The 16907-nt window shown below is 38.8% G+C and overlaps 1 protein-coding gene across 5 annotated transcripts in view; it reads right to left on the bottom strand.

Annotated features, from left to right (window-relative positions):
- RNF24 (ring finger protein 24) overlaps positions 1-15222 on the bottom strand; it is a 130461-nt gene extending 115239 nt beyond the window's left edge. For all 5 annotated transcript variants that reach the window (XR_011248198.1, XM_069548064.1, XM_069548063.1 and 2 more), the window contains exon 1: positions 15089-15222. The gene's annotated coding sequence lies outside the window, so the exon portion shown is untranslated. The remainder of the gene's footprint in view (positions 1-15088) is intronic.
- Between the last annotated feature and the right edge of the window lie 1685 nt (positions 15223-16907).

Genomic DNA, 16907 nt, shown 5'->3' with positions numbered 1-16907 from the left:
AGCTACTTTATTGTATATTTGAGAGATTATCCTTTGTTGACTGCTTTGTTTGCAACTATTTTCTCCCATTCTGTGGGCTGTCTTTTCATTTTGTTTACAGTTTCCTTTGTTGTGCAGAAGCTTTTAAGTTTAATTAGGTCCTGTATATTTGTTTTTACTTGCACTACTCTAGGAGATGGATCAAAGAAGATATTGCTACAATTTATGTCGAAGACTGTTCTATGTTTTGCTCTAAGAGTTTTACAGTGTCTGGCCTTACACATAGGTCTTTGATTCATTTTGAGGTTGTTTTTGTGTATAGTATTAGGGAATGTTCTAATCTCCTTTTACTTGTAGTTTTCTCAGCACCACTTACTGAAGAAACTTGTCTTTTCCCCACTTAATATTCTTGCCTTCTTTATCATAGATTAACTGACTGTAAGTGTGTGGGTTTATTTCTGGGCTTTCCATCTTGATCTATTGATCTGTATTTCCATCCTTGGGCCATACCATACCTGTTGCTTTGTAGTAAAGTCTGAAGTCAGGGAATGTGATTCCTCCAGCTCTGTTATTCTTACTCAGGATTTTATTGGCTATTTGGGGTCTTTAGTGTTTCCATACAAATTAACAAAAATTTTTGTTACAGTCTGTTAAAAACGTCATTGGTAATTTGATAAGGATTGCAGTGAATCTGTAGATTGCCTTGGGGAGTATTGTCATTTTGACAATATTGATTCTTCCAATCAAAGAATATGGTATATCTTTCTGTTTATATGATCTTTGATTTCATCAGCTCCTTATAGTTTTCAGAGTACAGGTCTTTTGTCTCCTTAGCCATGTTATTTTCAGGTATTTTATTCTTTTTGATGGGATGGTAAATGGGATTGCTTCCTTAATCTTTCTTTCTGATCTTTCATTGTTAGTGTAGAGGAATGCAAGAGATTTCCATGTATTAAGTTTTATCCTGCAATGTTACCAAATTCATTATTGAGTTCTAGTAATCTTCTGGTAGTATTTTGTTTCTGATTTTAGGGAGCCTGACTTCAGCTTTTCACAGTTGAAAATGATGTTAGCTGTGGGCTTGTCATATATTGCCTTTATTATGTTGATATAGGTTCCCTGAATGCCCACTTTATGGAGACTTTTTATCATAAATGGATGTTGAAGAAGTATGTACTTTCTTCTTTATCTGAATAGTGAAAGCAGCCATACTACTCAGCACCAAGCATAATGACTTGCATAGAGGAAGTGTTTTGAAATCATCTGTTTTAATTCAATAGGTAGGGAAATGTAATTTTCAGCACTAAAACCATTTTGGAGTCCTGATGAGGAATAATCAGTTCAACTGACTAAAAATGATTATACTGATTTTATCTATGGTCTTTTGAGGCATCCCTCTATAAAGGTATTCTTTATCTTTCAGAAAAGACCTGTAGTACTATTATTTTAAAATAAAACAGCATAATCATAGCAATATTTTGCCGACGGACAAATCATAATAGCACATACGTTTAATGATCTCTCAAATATGATTAGAGGCTGTCTAGAGATGGTTATGAAGCTAAAAACACCTGTTTAATTTTCATTTGATATCAAAGTTACTTTCCCCAGAATACACAGATTCAGGAGATAAATAAACACAACTGGCTTAAAGTAAAATGAAGCAAGAAAAATAAGTAAGGCTTTATATTTACATGACCTTATTCAGTAATTTTACTGAATAAGAATGTCAAGACATGAAGTTAAACAAGAGGTATTATGAGAAATAGTAATCAAAGGATTTTTTCCCATAAGTACAATTTAAAGAAAAAGAATGATATTCAATGAAGAATTCTCCCTGCCTTTGAAGATATTTAAGCATTAATTCTATAATACATAACCTTGATTTCTTTAGTCTAGACACAATCTCATGAAAACACTCACCACATGTTAGGGATATACTATGTGAAAAGCTCAGTCTAAGAAGAGTGAATGGTTTAGACATTCAGGGGCTGGGTCGTGCTGACTCTGGAAATCTTTCAATTTTAAAAACTAATTAAATAAGAAATTGAAGTACAGATGGTGTACAATAGTATATAAGTTACAATCGAGTGATTCATAATTTTTAAAGGCTATTTATACTATAAACTACTCCATTAATAGTTATTACAAAATATTGGCACTATTCTCTTCCAATTTTTAAATTTTAATCTAGTTAGTACTCTTTCCTCTTTGCTGCTTGATTTTAACTTATAAAAGCCTTTCATTTATCTTTATTTGTAACTTTCAGAGCAGAGTGTACATTCTCAACTGTTAAAAAAAACAAGGACTTCCTTGGTGATCCAGTGGTTAAGAATCTGCCTTCCAACGCAGGGTACATGGGTTTGATCTCTGGTTGGGGAACTAAGATCCCACAAGCTGCAGGCCAACTAAGCCCTTGCATGGCAACTGGAGGAGCTTGTGTGCCAGAACTACTAAGCCCATTTACTCCAGAACCTGTGCTCTGCAACAAAAGAAGCCCACGTGCCACAACTAGAGAAAGCCTGCATGCTACAACAAAGAGCCCACATGTGGTAATGAAGACTCAGAGCAGCAAAAAAAAAAAAAAAAATAAAAAAAAAATCACATTTTACTACAGTACTCAGAAGTTCATTGTATATTTATTAAAACAAAAGATTACACAATTCCTTTTATCCTGATTCAAATTCATTATCTCTTATCAAGAACATTAGCAGTGTAAGATTACTTGGCAGTCTCTCATACAAAATGTATTTCAGAGTAACCCAAAACAGTCTTAGTTGATGATACACAGGTCTTTCTTTATAGAACTCCTGATAATAAATGTAGAAGAGAGGACAGGAGAAGAAAATCACCATTTTGGGATTTCCTTGGTGGTCCAGCGGTTAAGAATCTGACTGTTAATGCAGGGAACATGGGTTCCATCTCTGTTCTAGGAGGATCCCATACGCTAAGGAGCAACTAAGCCTTTGCCCCATAACTACTGAGACTGCACTCTAGAACCCATGAGCCGCAGCAACTGAGCCCACGCACCACAACTACTGAAGCCCTCCTGCCTAGAGCCTGTGCTCTGCAACAAGAGAAGCCACCACAATAAGGCCAAGCACCGCAACTAGAGGGTAGCCCCTACCGGCTGCAACTAGAGAATTCCTGCATACAGCAATTTAGACCAGTGCAGCCAAAAATAAATAAATAAATAAAAATTAAAAAAAAAAAGAAAATTACCATTTTGCCACAAAGGATGCTGACATGACCATCAGTGTGGTCTCTCAGCATCACTAGAAGTGAGGTAGCCAGAACTACCCCACTACCCCAGCAGGACTCTGGATGTGATGCAATATTAAGCATCTCCTAAGCATTCTTGCCAAAAAATTTAAATCTGTTTTAATCAAATCCAAAATATGAGAAATTCCATAAGACAATTGACCTGGTTCCTATATCTAGTCCATGACACACAAAGAAAAAGTGGGGAGAAAGGAAGGAGGAACTACCCTAAATCAAAACAGGCATGAGGCACAAAAGGACCAAACATGATCTGTGGACTCTGAAATCCTGGTGTGAACAAGTCATCTCCGAAAAATGATATCCTTGAGATAATCAGGCAAACCTTAACAGCATCTAGCTATTAGATGATACCAAGGAGTAACTGTTAATTTTATTAGGTATGAGAATAGCATTTTGGTTCTGTAAGACAACATCCTTATTTTAAAAAGATGCATATAGAAGTATGTCAGGAAGTATTTACAAAAATGCCTTGGATTTGCTTTAAAATACCTCAGCAAACAAAGTAAAAGGAAAAAGGATAAATGACATATTTCTGAAGAACCTCATTAGCAAAGAAACCTGAAAAATAGTATAGGTCAATAATAAATGGATCAATGAAAAAATTAACGCTGCAGTGCTTATTAAGATACTGAATGAGTTATATGGAAAATATCAATTTTCTCTTTGTATCATATGGTTAGTGCTAAAAATTGTGCTATAAAGCAAATATCCCCCACTGCTCCACAAATTCACACACTGAAATCTAATCCCTAGTGTAATGGTATCTGGAAGTGATTAAGTGTTGAAGGTGACACCCCCAAGAATCGGATTGATGCCCTTATATAAGAGGCCCCAATAAAAAAAGACTCTAGGGTGGGGGGTTCATGTTTGGGAACGCATGTACCCCCGTGGTGGATTCATGTCAATGTATGGCAAAACCAATACAGTATTGTAAATTAAAATAAAGGAAAAAAAATTAAAACAAACAAACAAACAAAAAAACTACCAAAAATTTATCCAATTTTTTGGATAAAAAAATAAAAATAAAAAAAGACTCTAGATAGCTTCCTCACCCCTTCCATCACAGGAGGACATAGCAAAAAGACAGCGAAAAATACTATCTATGCACCAGGAAGTGAGCCCTTACCAGACACTGAAACTGCTGGTCTTGGATTTCTGAGCCTTCAGAATTATGAGCAATTTCTACGGGTATTTTGTTATAGCAGCCAGAACAGATTAAGACAATCTGACACCTGTGAAATATAAAGTTTTATTCCTGAGGTAGGTTATACTACTGAAAACCCATGGCAAAGACTAAGAAGTTTTACAGGATACATTGAGAAAATTTTTTTTAGGAATCTAACTTTTTCCTCTCCTCAAAACTGTGGAGTTTATATAATTCTGGAGTTCTAAATAGATGGAAGCAGTGAATTGAAATAGAGAAAACTGAAACACAGAAAACAGAAATCACAGTTTGCATCTTGAACAGAACTGTGCGAGCTTTGGATTATCCAGGTGGACTCTAAACCCAATGACAATGTCTTTATAAGAAAGAAAAAGAAGACCATGTGAACATGGAAGCAAAGAATGGAGTCATGTAGACAAAAACCAAGGAATGTGTGGAGCCACGAAAAGTTGGAAGAAGCAAGGAAGGAGTCTCTCCTAGTTTTTGGAGGGAGTGCAGCAACTCTGTTGACACTCTGATTTCATTCAGACTTCTGGCCTTTCAAACTGTGAGAGACTAAATTTCTACTGTTTCAGGCCATCAATTTTGTAGTAATTTGTTACAGCAATGCTAGAAAACTATACAGCCTCTTTGCTGTATTCTAACAAATCATTTTTATTTACCTCACTTTTATTTACTGCAAAAGTTCTATAACGGATAATTACTTCAAGAGTATCAAAAGAAATAAAAAATGTATACGCTCCCCAAATCTTTCCTTGTTTGCCAACCATTTTCTACAAAGGTCTCTAAATTTCCCTTATCAATAGTCTTTCAGGGAATTCCCTGGCGGTCCAGTGGTTAGGACTTGGCACTTTCACTGCAATAGCCTGGGTTCTATCCCTAGTCAGGGAACTAAGATCTCATAAGCCACTTGGTGTGCACCCCCTAGCCTAGACTGTTCCAAAAGTCCCAGAGCAGGATACCAAGTGAAAGTGAAAGTCGCTCAGTGGTGTCTGATTCTTTGCGATCCCATGGACTGTAACCTGCCAGGCTCCTCTCCATGGAATTCTCCAGGCCAGAATACTGGAGTGGGTAGCCGTTCCCTTCTCCAGGGGATCTTCCCAACCCAGGTCTTCCACATTGCAGGCAGATTCTTAAGCATCTGAGCCACCAGGGAAGTCCCACCTGAATAGCAAGATACCAACTGAATAGAAAAGATCTGTGTTCTTATGAAAGTTGACAATATCAACTGAGACATGTGGTGGGTTGGAGAATAAAAGCCTGGGTTCTAAACCTGACCCAGCTGACTATGTGAACCTAAACAGCTTACTGCTTTGACTTTTTGCTTTATCATTCATTAATAACCCTTTGAGAGATGCTGTAAGGAGTAAAGAAGAAATGCGTGTGAAGATTCTGACGTTGTCTAGTTGCTAAGTTGTGTCCGATTCCTTTGCAATCCCATGGACTGTAGCCTGCCATGCTCCTCTGCAAGAGGAGGATTTTTCAGGCAAGAATACTGGAGAGGGTTGCTATTTCCTGCTCCAGAGAATCTTCCCAACTCAGGGATCGAACCCACATCTCCTGCATTGGCAGGTGGATTCTTTACTACTAAGCCAACTGGGAAGCCCAAAAGATACTGACATGAAAGGTTTTTACTATAGGTTAGCTAATGCGAAAGATAATTTCTGGGTACTATATTGCTTCTAGCTATTGATATACTGTTCTATTATATTAAAAAAATCTTACTACCGCAAAATTTCCTCTGGACTGCTTTCAAGGACAATTAATAAATTTAGGTAAAATCTTTTATTTAATTATAGCCAAGCATGAAATTTCCAACACACTTCTGAAGAAGTTTCACAATTTCTTTTGCACTAAAGGAAAAGAATGAAAGCCTACACTTTTGATTTATGTTTTCACCAATTTTCCACAAATTATACGGCTCATACTTTGATGTTTGCCAAACTTTTTCTCTCAGTCTAAGATGAAGAGCTTATTTGGATATTTCAAGTTCATACCACCGAGCAAAATTTTTCATGCTCAGAGTTAGGAGAAAACAATAAAGAGGTACAAGTAATTTATAATATTTTGGTTTGCCTAGATGAACTTAACAAACAGGTAATACAGCACCATTCAATCTCCAAATTAAAAAAAAATTAAAGATAACATAAAGCATACTGATAGACTACTGGTGAAGTTATTAACTTTGAGAATTCAATAAACACTGTCATCAAATGAACTACTCATTATACCTACAGTGCCATATTTGTACTTCTTTTGTTCTCAATTAAATAATTATAACATTAAGTTTGCTAGAAAAGAACTGTATCTGATACAAATACCTGTCTAGTTAGGAAAACAAATAATAGACAAAATGATTTTAAGACAACATGTATAATTAATGTTCTACAGAAGCCACAAACTTCTATAGTTGCTAAAATAGTAAGCAACTCAAAATACACCTAACAGCATTGAATCCATAAAAATTCAAGTTGCATTACACTTTTTCAGAGCAAAATCACTATGTAATATGAGGTTTACTTGTAATGCCATCTAAAAAGTAGCTTCCTTTCCTTGCCATTCAGGTTTGTTCCAACTCAAATCCATGGAGGTATAGAGCAACTATCTGGTGTCATACTGTCTTTACAGCAGGTGGAGGGCCTAGGCTGACTTTCCCAACCAAAAGTAAGGCCACTGGTCAGTTGTTCCTAGGCCAGCTAGTATGGAACAGTGTCTGATTCCTACCTTCAGAGCAGATAAAGCTCAGTCAGCTGGCTTTCAAAGGACTGCCTGCACTAGTGTTCACATTTCTTTTCAAACCATCTGGCATTCTTTTTCTATCTTAAATTTATCTAACACTACATTCTAATGTCTGAAGTGCTCAGATAATTGGAGGTGTCTCTAGGTAGGTGCCTACCTAGATAAGAAAAAGGCAGAGTAACTGGTAAGTCAATTACTTTAAGAGACAATTTCTAAAATTAAAAATCAAGACAGAAACTAAGGGGTATAGACAATTCAACATGTGGAAAAGTTTTAAGACTCCCTTGGGGCTGGCTGGACACAACTCTCCCTACTTTGGACTTCTATTAATACATAGCCTGTCTTTATCCCTCAATGAGGCCTGCAGAATGGATTTCGTATTGTATCATATATTTATCTTCCTAGCTAGCTAGTAAGTGAAAAGAATAGTATCTTATAACTACTTAAAAAAATCTGTTGATGACATACTGGGTGTTTTAAAAGTTTCATTACCATAAATAAGAAAACTGAATGAAAAATAACATGTTAACACAAAGAAGCAGCCTCACCTCTGGGCAAGCCAAATAAACAAAGTACAGAACTTGGCTTAAAATAAATATATTTTGTCAAGTTATCAAAATGATTCTCAGTGACCAAACTTCTGGGAAGTGCTAGGGGGTGCTCATCTGTCAATGAAGATCATTTAGTCAATCTATTGATATTATGTGGGGGTAATGTGGGGAACAGAGGAGCAAAGAATTAGAAAAAAAAACTAAAAACTAAAAACTAAAACTAAAACTAAAACTAAAAAACTAAAACTAAAAACAGGAGAGTCATATTCATAGTCAATATACTCTAGGAGATATAAATACTTCAAACAAAAATACTACAGTGACAAAAAAGAAAAAACACAAAACTACAGTGACCAAGTCAGATCAAACATTAGAAACCAGAGAAGAGTATACAAACAATAACTGTAACTATTTTCATTGTATTAGCCACCATGTCAAGTACTGGGTTTAGCATTTTACATGTTATCTCACTTGACCCACACAACATATGAGGTAGGTACTTTCTTATTTCCACCTTGCAGATGAGGAAACAGAGAGGTTAATCTGCCCAAGGTCACATGGCAAAAAGTGGAAAGAACTAAAATTCAACTCCAATCAGTCTGACTGATCAATCAATCCAGGTGTAAGACTGCCAATTTAAATTATACTTAGGAAAGAACAAAATGTAATGTAACATAGGTAAATTCAACCATTAATACAGTCTTCATAATTTTTCAACTTTCAAGTGTGGCAAAAAGTAGAGAATAATTTTAAAAATAAATGAAAATTGATTTTCTTGTTAGAAATTTTAAAAAAAAGAGCTATTCCACCAGGTTAAATATGTCAGTTATGCCTTTTTTGCCCATGTACTGGGTAGGTACTTGTGTCAATTGCTGTCCTAGGAACATAGTGGTAAACAGGATAGATGAGGTCTTGCTTTTCTGGAGCTCACTTTCCAGTGGAGGGTAAGAGACAAAAAAATTCATTCAACAACAGAATTTCAGAGAGTGACACACAGTACAGAGGAGATAGGGAGGAAAGGTGTAGACTACTCCTTTGAGACATTTACCCATGAAGGTAAACAGAAAGAAATGGATGTAAGGCAGGGGAAAGTTGTTTTAATTTTTTGTTGATTTTAAAGATGGGCAATATCAGAGTATGTATGTATGCTGATATTGATGGTGCCTTGGAAAGTTGTTGAGGATGTGAAAGAGCACAAAAGCAGAAGTCAAGTTCTTAACTAGCTCTGAGGGGGAGTAAGGTGGGGAGGCAAGTTGGTGTCTGATGGGAAGAAAACAGAAAACAAGGATTCTAAGCAAGGTGGATTTATAGATTTGGTGAGGAGACGATGAGAAGTAACTGATAACTTTTAAATCCTCAATGAAGTATATAGCCTACTTATCAGCATAGGGACGGGTGGGTTGCTTATGAAGTTAAAGAGTGTGGAGAGATTAATATGGGCAAAAATTAAGAATTACAATTTATTAAGTATCTGGCAATTTTCTGGGGGCAGTGATGAGAGTAGTCCACTTCAGATTTTTAGTCCTGAATTTGAAGTTCTCTAGTAATATTCAACTTATATGATATGAGCCCTTGGAGAAAGCTAAATGAGGAGTAAAGTAGCTGTAAATAGAAAAAAAATTCATGGGCTAAAAAATATTTTAAAATATGTATCCCTGCGATAAACACTAAGTCACTGACAATGTCCAAACAAGCCCTGGTCTATGTAACTCCATTTGCCTCTATCTTCGTATCACAGAAATTCTTGCAAATAATGTGTTTGTCTTAGTTAGTCATGACGTATTTAATCATGAAGCTTATAGATTTTTTTTTTTTTTGGTCATAAATGACTCTATCACTTCCTAAAGCAGATTAAAAAAAAAAATGCAACTGATGGTCTTCATGTTGATTCCAGAGATGATTACATTTCAATGCTGAAAGACACTTTCTCTGGTATTAACTGATATTTCTAGTCAAAAGTAAACTGAGGACTTCATTTAAAAGTAAAATAAATAAATAAATAAAGCATCCCCTCAAGGTGGATTATCCAACTGTATTCCTAAATGATGATGTTGGCTCAAGACCCAAAACATCCTGGGAAGCACAGGCTGTTTGCACAGGTTCAAGGAGAGGAAACAAAGATCGCACCTCTTGATGGATGCATGTCAACATCATGAAGAATAGCATACTAGGTGAGACAGTATGTATGTCTGTGTGCACATACATATAGATATTTGGGGAAATATTATCTGCCCCACAAGCAAAAGGAAAGAAAAAGGAACACCATGAAACACCATTTTGAGGAACACCATGAAATATCAGAACACCAGGGATAAATAGAAGATCCTACAGTCTTTCAGAGTGGGAGGGAAAAGAGAATGGGGATTACAAATGGAAGCCTTCAAGAGATAGACACTAATTTTCAATCTAGAATTCAACATCCAGTGAAACCACCATTCAAGTGTGAGGGTAAATGAAGACATTCAGACATGCAACTTCTGAATTCAGGAAGAAATTTCAGAGTTTGTAGATGTTCTTTCTCAGGAAGCTACTAAAGAATAAGGAAAACACAGGATCCAGGAAATCAAGGATGCAACATAGGAGGAAGGCAAAGAGAATCACAAGAAGATAAAAAGGGAGGTCCTATAAGACAGATAGGAAATAGAAATGAAACAGATTATCTGAATATATTGAAAGATGATCATTTCTGTCATAAAATTTGAGGAGAATTTGTGACTGGTAAATAGAAAACTAGGCAAATGAAGAACAAACAAAAGTGGCAATTATTTAACTCAGGAGAAATAAAGTTGTACAAGAAAGAAACATAATAGGTAATACATATCCAATACAGCTCATCTGTGAATTTAGTTACACTGCCACAGTCATATAAATACTGAATACTGACTTAACTGGAAACTGTAAAGTATAGATATGAGGTGGCGGGGGGGGGGTGGTTGAAGGATGGTTATGTGGAACAATTAAGTACTCAACTTCCAAACTAGAACTCCGTGGATAATATACAAAGGTAGAAAATCAAGGAATTGCAGTTTAAACACTGAAAATGAAATAAACATAAAGGTAAATGCTAGAAAGAACTGCTAAGAATTCAAAATAATTGAACCATATGAAACCACTGATTTTTGGTAACTCCTCAATCTAAAAAAAAAAAGGCAATTTCATATAGTTTAAGCTGCTATTAGGTTAGTGCAAAAAGTAGTTGTGGTTTCAGACTGTGAATTTTAAATCATTATAACTAGGCTCAAACACATCTTTATTAATCAAAATAGGAACCATTACAATCAACACATTTTTATCAACAAGAAATAAGTTTTTTTATTCTTGTTGTGTAAAAATCTGTGCTTTGGGATTCGATAAACTTTTGGAAAGCATTTTCTGCTTCCTGCTGGTTGTGGAAGCATTTTCCCTGGAAAAAGTTGTTGAGATGCTTGAAGAAGTGGTAGTCACTTGGCAAGAGGTCAGGTGAATATGGCGTTTGAGGCAAAAACTTCATAGCCCAATTCATTCAAATTCTGAAGCTTTGGTTGTATGACATGTGGTCAGGTGATGTTGTGGAGGAGAATTGGGCCCATTCTGTTGACCAATACCAGCTGGAGGCGTTGCAGTTTTCAGTGCATCTCACCGATTTGCTGAGCATACCTCTCAGATGTAATGGCTTTGCTGGGATTCAGAAAGCTGTAGTTTATCAGATAGGCAGCAGACCACCAAACAATGACTATGACTTTTTTTTCGGTGCAAGTCTGGCTTTGGGAAGTGTTTTGGAGTTTCTTCTCGGTCCAACCACTGAGCTAGTTGTTATATAAAATCCACTTTTCATTACACATTATAATCTGATCGAGAAATGGTTCATTGTTGTTGCATAGGATAAGAGAAGACTACACTTTAACATGATTTTTTTGATTTTCAGTCAGCTCATGAAGCACCCACTTATTGAGCTTTTTCACCTCTCCAATTTGCTTCAAATGCAGAATGACTGTAGAACGGTTGATACTGAGTTCTTTAGCAACTTCTCACATAGTTGTAAGAGCTTTGATGATTGCTCTCAATTGGTTGTTGTCAACTTCTAACGGCCAGCCTCTGTGCTCCTCATCTTCAAGGCTCTGTCTCCTTTGCAAAACTTCTTGAACCACTACTGCACTGTACGTTTGTTAGCAGTTCCTGGGCCAAATGTGTTGTTGATGCTGCAAGTTGTTTCTGCTGCTTTACTACCCATTTTGAACTCCAAAAAAAAAAAAAAAATCGCTGGAATTTGCTTTTTGTCTGACATCATTTCTATAGTATAACATAACCACATTTATTTAAGAATGTATTCCAATATCAAATGGCAAACTTCAACAATGCAAAATTGTAATTACTTTTGCACCGATCTAATAATATATTATGATAAGATTATTACTGATTTTAGAATAAACTGTCATTTGAAACAGAAAACAATTAGTATCTGGCTGCACAGCATATAGGAACTTAGTTCCCCCACCAGGGATCAATCCGTGCCCACTGTAGTGTAAGCAGAGTCCTAATCACTGGACCACCAGGGAATTCCCAGAAAACAATTACTGACAGAATGCTGGGAGGATAATGTATCCCAATTTGGGTGACAAAGTGTCATCATATCGGAGAAGGCAATGGCACCCCACTCCAGTACTCTTGCCTGAAAAATCCCATGGACGGAGGAGCCTGGTGGGCTGCAGTCCATGGAGTCGCTAAGAGTCGGACACGACTTAGCGACTTCACTTTCACTTTTCACCTTCATGCCTTCGAGAAGGAAACGGCAACCCACTCCAGTGTTCTTGCCTGGAGAATCCCAGGGACGGGGGAGCCTGGTGAGCTGCCGTCTATGGGGTCGCACTGAGTCGGACACGACTGAAGCGACTTAGCAGCAGCAGCAACATAACAATATTAGTATTTCTAATGAATATAAAGATTACATTTATTAATAAAACAGCATATAACCTATTTGGCAATACAGATACTACTTTGGAATTTTTCTTCAATCATCATCCTACAAAAATGCAAAACTATGGACTGGTAAAGATTTCGATTAACAGAATGCTGAATAACAAGGCCAGGATGTTTTTAGTTTCCTTTGTTGGTACAAACAACAGTTAAGTCATGCTTGCAAAATTAAAGTTGCCCAATTTTGTAGTACTATGCAAGCCTATTTCAGTGATAATTCCGGTTACACTACGCTGTTTATTTAAGACTTCCCCTTATGATTTGTTTTAAAAGGCTTCCTAAAAGAGAAAAATCTTTTGCAGGCAATTCATAAGTTATTTGGGTTGCTTCAGTATTAGTGACACTAGTTAATGTAATTAGTGAAGCACTCATTTATTAGTTGCCTTATTTTGAGTTAAATTCATAAAAATTTTTATTTAAATCTGACATCATAACACCAAAATTTCAAACTGAAAAATCAACTTTTATTAATTTTAACTTTTACAAAGAAAGAATTTGATCATGCTAACATAAGGTAAGATTTTTACCAAGAATAATGGATCCTGTTCCAACCAAATGGAAAATTTCTCTTTCAAATTAAAAGCAAATGTTTGTAACAGAGGGAATATACATAAACAGATGCTATGGAAGACTGCTTAGTTTCAACTTCATTTTGCCGAAAACTACCAGGAATTAAAATACATGTTATTAAAAATAACCTTAAAGGGAATCTTAAAACTGAATCAATTCAACTATTCATATCCTCTAATTAGCTCCTCACTTTTTTTTTTATTGCTGCTATTCTGAATCAAAAGATCATAACAAAAGTATATTAATATTTGGAGGTATGTTTCTTACAACTGAGTTTAGCTAATATCCTGTCACTCTGCAAAATTATAAGGGTACAAAAAAGAAACAGCAAATGCAACCAACTATCTTCTTAAACTTATAAGATCTAGTTTAAGAGAGAAAAAGGTCCAAGTGAAACAGCAAGGAATAGCTGGCGCTATTATAACTGCTTCTTTTTAATTGGTCCATATCAGCTGTGACTCCTCATAACTTCACCAAGAAAACAAAGTCAGGCAGTCAGTCTCCACAGAGCCAAAGTCTGTGGGAAACTGCGGCACTTCCTCCTCTCTCTGGGGATGAGGACAAAAAAAAAAAAAGGTGTTCTGTTTTCCAATAGTCCTGTAAGAGGTGCCACTGAGCTGGGCTGCACAACCAGACAACAGAGGACAGGAAAATTCAGATCAAAGCAAGAGCGCATGCCAGGGAAATATGCAATAACACCCTTTGCCAAAGAATTACGGGTGAAAAAAAAAAAGCAAGGAGGCGGGGAGAACCTGCTGGACCACCTTCTTATTAACACAGGGAGGCAGGAAGAAACAAAATCTGCCTGTACTGAGGAGCTGAAAAAAGTGTCCTAGATATACTGGAGCATTTCTATAGACACGTTGTGTCTATATCAATATACAGACATAATTATCAATTAACTAAAAAGCAGTGTTCTATACGTACTATTCTCATGTACATATACATGAGTATGTGACCACTTACTAACACCCAGAAAGCAAGTGTTCTGGATATACTGAGAATATGGACATATATTGAGAATATAGACACATATTTTCAGTTAACAAAACCCACTGGTTTTGCAGCAAGAAACAAAGAAATACTGTTTGAAGGAATGCCAGAGACAGAACTGGCTGAAGATCTGATGAAGGAATATGTCTTTTTTCCCTCATCCCCTTTGATCTCCGATTCGCTCATTTCAGAGGTCACATACAAACCATTAAGTCTCTGGAAACAAAAGAGGGGCCTTAATTCTCTGGCCTGTGGAAGCACACACGGCCCCCCACTCACAAATGAGGCCAGCACCTGACTTTCATTAATGAGTAAGCGAGACAAGAGATCTCATCCCAGACCACTGCTTATACCCAGGGACAAACGGGCATGAGACAGACGCCACAAAGAAAGGGGAGGAGCAGACGGGGACCAGGAAAACACTGCCACGCCGCGCCCCCCCAAGGCGCGTTCCCACGGCCAACAGGGAGGCAGCAGTCTTCGCCATCCTCGTCCTCGCTCCGGGCACATCCCAGCAGCTCCCACGCCCGGGGACCAGACGCGGGGCACAGGCTAGCTGGGCGCACAGGGCGCCGCGAACCTTATCTCTGTGGTCTCTCGGTGACAGCTCCGCGCCTCCCTTTGTGCGGGACTCACCCTCCTGTTCGTGCGCGGACCCTCTTCCGCGCCCCTCCCGGCCCAGGGCCGCTGTCCTACCCGTCCCAGCTCCCGGCCGAGGCGCCGGGAGTGTGAGTTGGGGAGGCTGGCGCGGGCCCACGGTCTCCTTAGCATCCCGAACCCGGACCTGCCCGGTCCCTTACTCCCCAAACCAGGGGGCGACGGCGTTCAGTGGCCCAACCCTCGCTTGCTTACTTACTCTGTCGTGCCGGCAGCGGCGGCGAGCGTGCTGGGACGGTCAGCTCCGGGCAGTAAGCAGCGGGCGTCTGGCTGACCGAGCGCGGCTGAGGTGGCAGCGGCAGACGGCGCGCCACAGCCCCGGCGAGGGGCGGGCCCAGCGGGGGAGGGGCGGGCGCCGCGCCTCTCATTCATGCAGCGGGGGCGGGGTGAGGGAACCCGGATGGCCGGGAAGCCCCGCCCACCTCCCTCAGTTGGCCTGTGCTTCAGAGTCCGTAGTGCGCAGGCGCGGCTCTCTGGAGTCCCGAGTCTGCCTCACCCGCTGGGGATATCCTAGGGAGGAGTTGCGGCCTTCTGCTTCTTATATTTAGTAGTTTTGCTCGACCTATAAAGTTTTAAAGTGAAAAATTGGAACTGCCACCTCTCCCTAGCATTCAGTCCACCAGCATCACGGGGACACAGAGTGGCATGAACAAGGAAGGCACCGCCCTTTCCTCCAACTGCTTCATCTGCAGCAGGTCCTCTCAGACCTCTGAGACCCAGAATCTGCCCAAATAGTGGAGAGCAGCGTGTGCAAGAAAGAGTGCATTACTTTATTTGCGTTGACCTAGTCTGTTCAGTCCCCAGCTCCCATTTCATACAGCAGGCAAAAAGCTGTGGTACATATACACAATGGAATATTACTCAGCTGTTGAAAAGAATACATTTGAATCAGTTCTAATAAGGTGGATGAAACTGGAGCCTATTATACAGAGTGAAGTAAGCCAGAAAGAAAAACGCCAATACAGTATCAGTTCAGTTCAGTTCAGTTACTCAGTCCTGTCTGACTCTTTGCGACCCCATGAATCACAGCATGCCAGGCGTCCCTGTCCATCACCAACTCCCGGAGTTCACTCAAACTCATGTCCGTTGAGTAGATGATGCCATCCAGCCATCTCATCCTCGGTCGTCCCCTTCTCCTCCTGCCCCTAGTCCCTCCCAGCATCAGAGTCTTTTCCAATGAGTCAACTCTTCACATGAGCTGGCCAAAGTATTGGAGTTTCAGCTTTAGCATCAATCCTTCCAATGAACACCCAGGACTGACCTCCTTTAGGATGGACTGGTTGGATCTCCTTGCAGTCCAAGGGACTCTCAAGGGTTTTCTCCAACATCACAGTTCAAAAGCATCAATTCTTTGGCGCTCAGCTTTCTTCACAGTCCAACTCTCACATCCATACATGACCACAGGAAAAACCATAGCCTTGACTAGACGGACCTTAGTTGGCAAAGTAATGTCTCTGCTTTTCAATATGCTATCTATGTTGGTCACACCTTTCCTTCCAAGGAGTAAGCGTCTTTTAATTTCATGGCTGCAGTCACCATCTGCAGTGATTTTGGAGTCCAAAAAAATAAAGTCTGACACTGTTTCCACTGTTTCCCCATCTATTTCCCATGAAGTGATGGAACCAGATGCCATGATCTTCGTTTTCTGAATGTTGAGCTTTAAGCCAACTTTTTCACTCTCCTCTTTCACTTTCATCAAGAGGCTTTTGAGTTCCTCTTCACTTTCTGCCATAAGGGTGGTGTCATCTGTATATCTGAGGTTATTGATATTTCTCCTGGCAATCCTAACGCATATATATGGAATATATATGTCTCCCTGTATGTGAGACAACAAAAGAGACACAGATATATAGAACAGTCTTTTGGACTCTGTGGGAGAGGGTGAGGGTGGAATGATATGGGAGAATGGCATTGAAACATGTAAATTATCATGTGTGAAACGAATTGCCAGTCCAGGTTAAATGCATGATACAGGGTGCTCAGGGCTAGTGCACTGGGATGACCCAGAGGGATGGGAT

The sequence above is a fragment of the Ovis canadensis genome, chromosome 13 (genome assembly GCF_042477335.2).
Source record: "Ovis canadensis isolate MfBH-ARS-UI-01 breed Bighorn chromosome 13, ARS-UI_OviCan_v2, whole genome shotgun sequence".
Classification (NCBI taxonomy): Eukaryota; Metazoa; Chordata; class Mammalia; order Artiodactyla; family Bovidae; genus Ovis; species Ovis canadensis.
The sequence above is the reverse complement of the archived record's forward strand: the minus strand, read 5'-3'. Positions and strand labels throughout refer to the sequence as shown.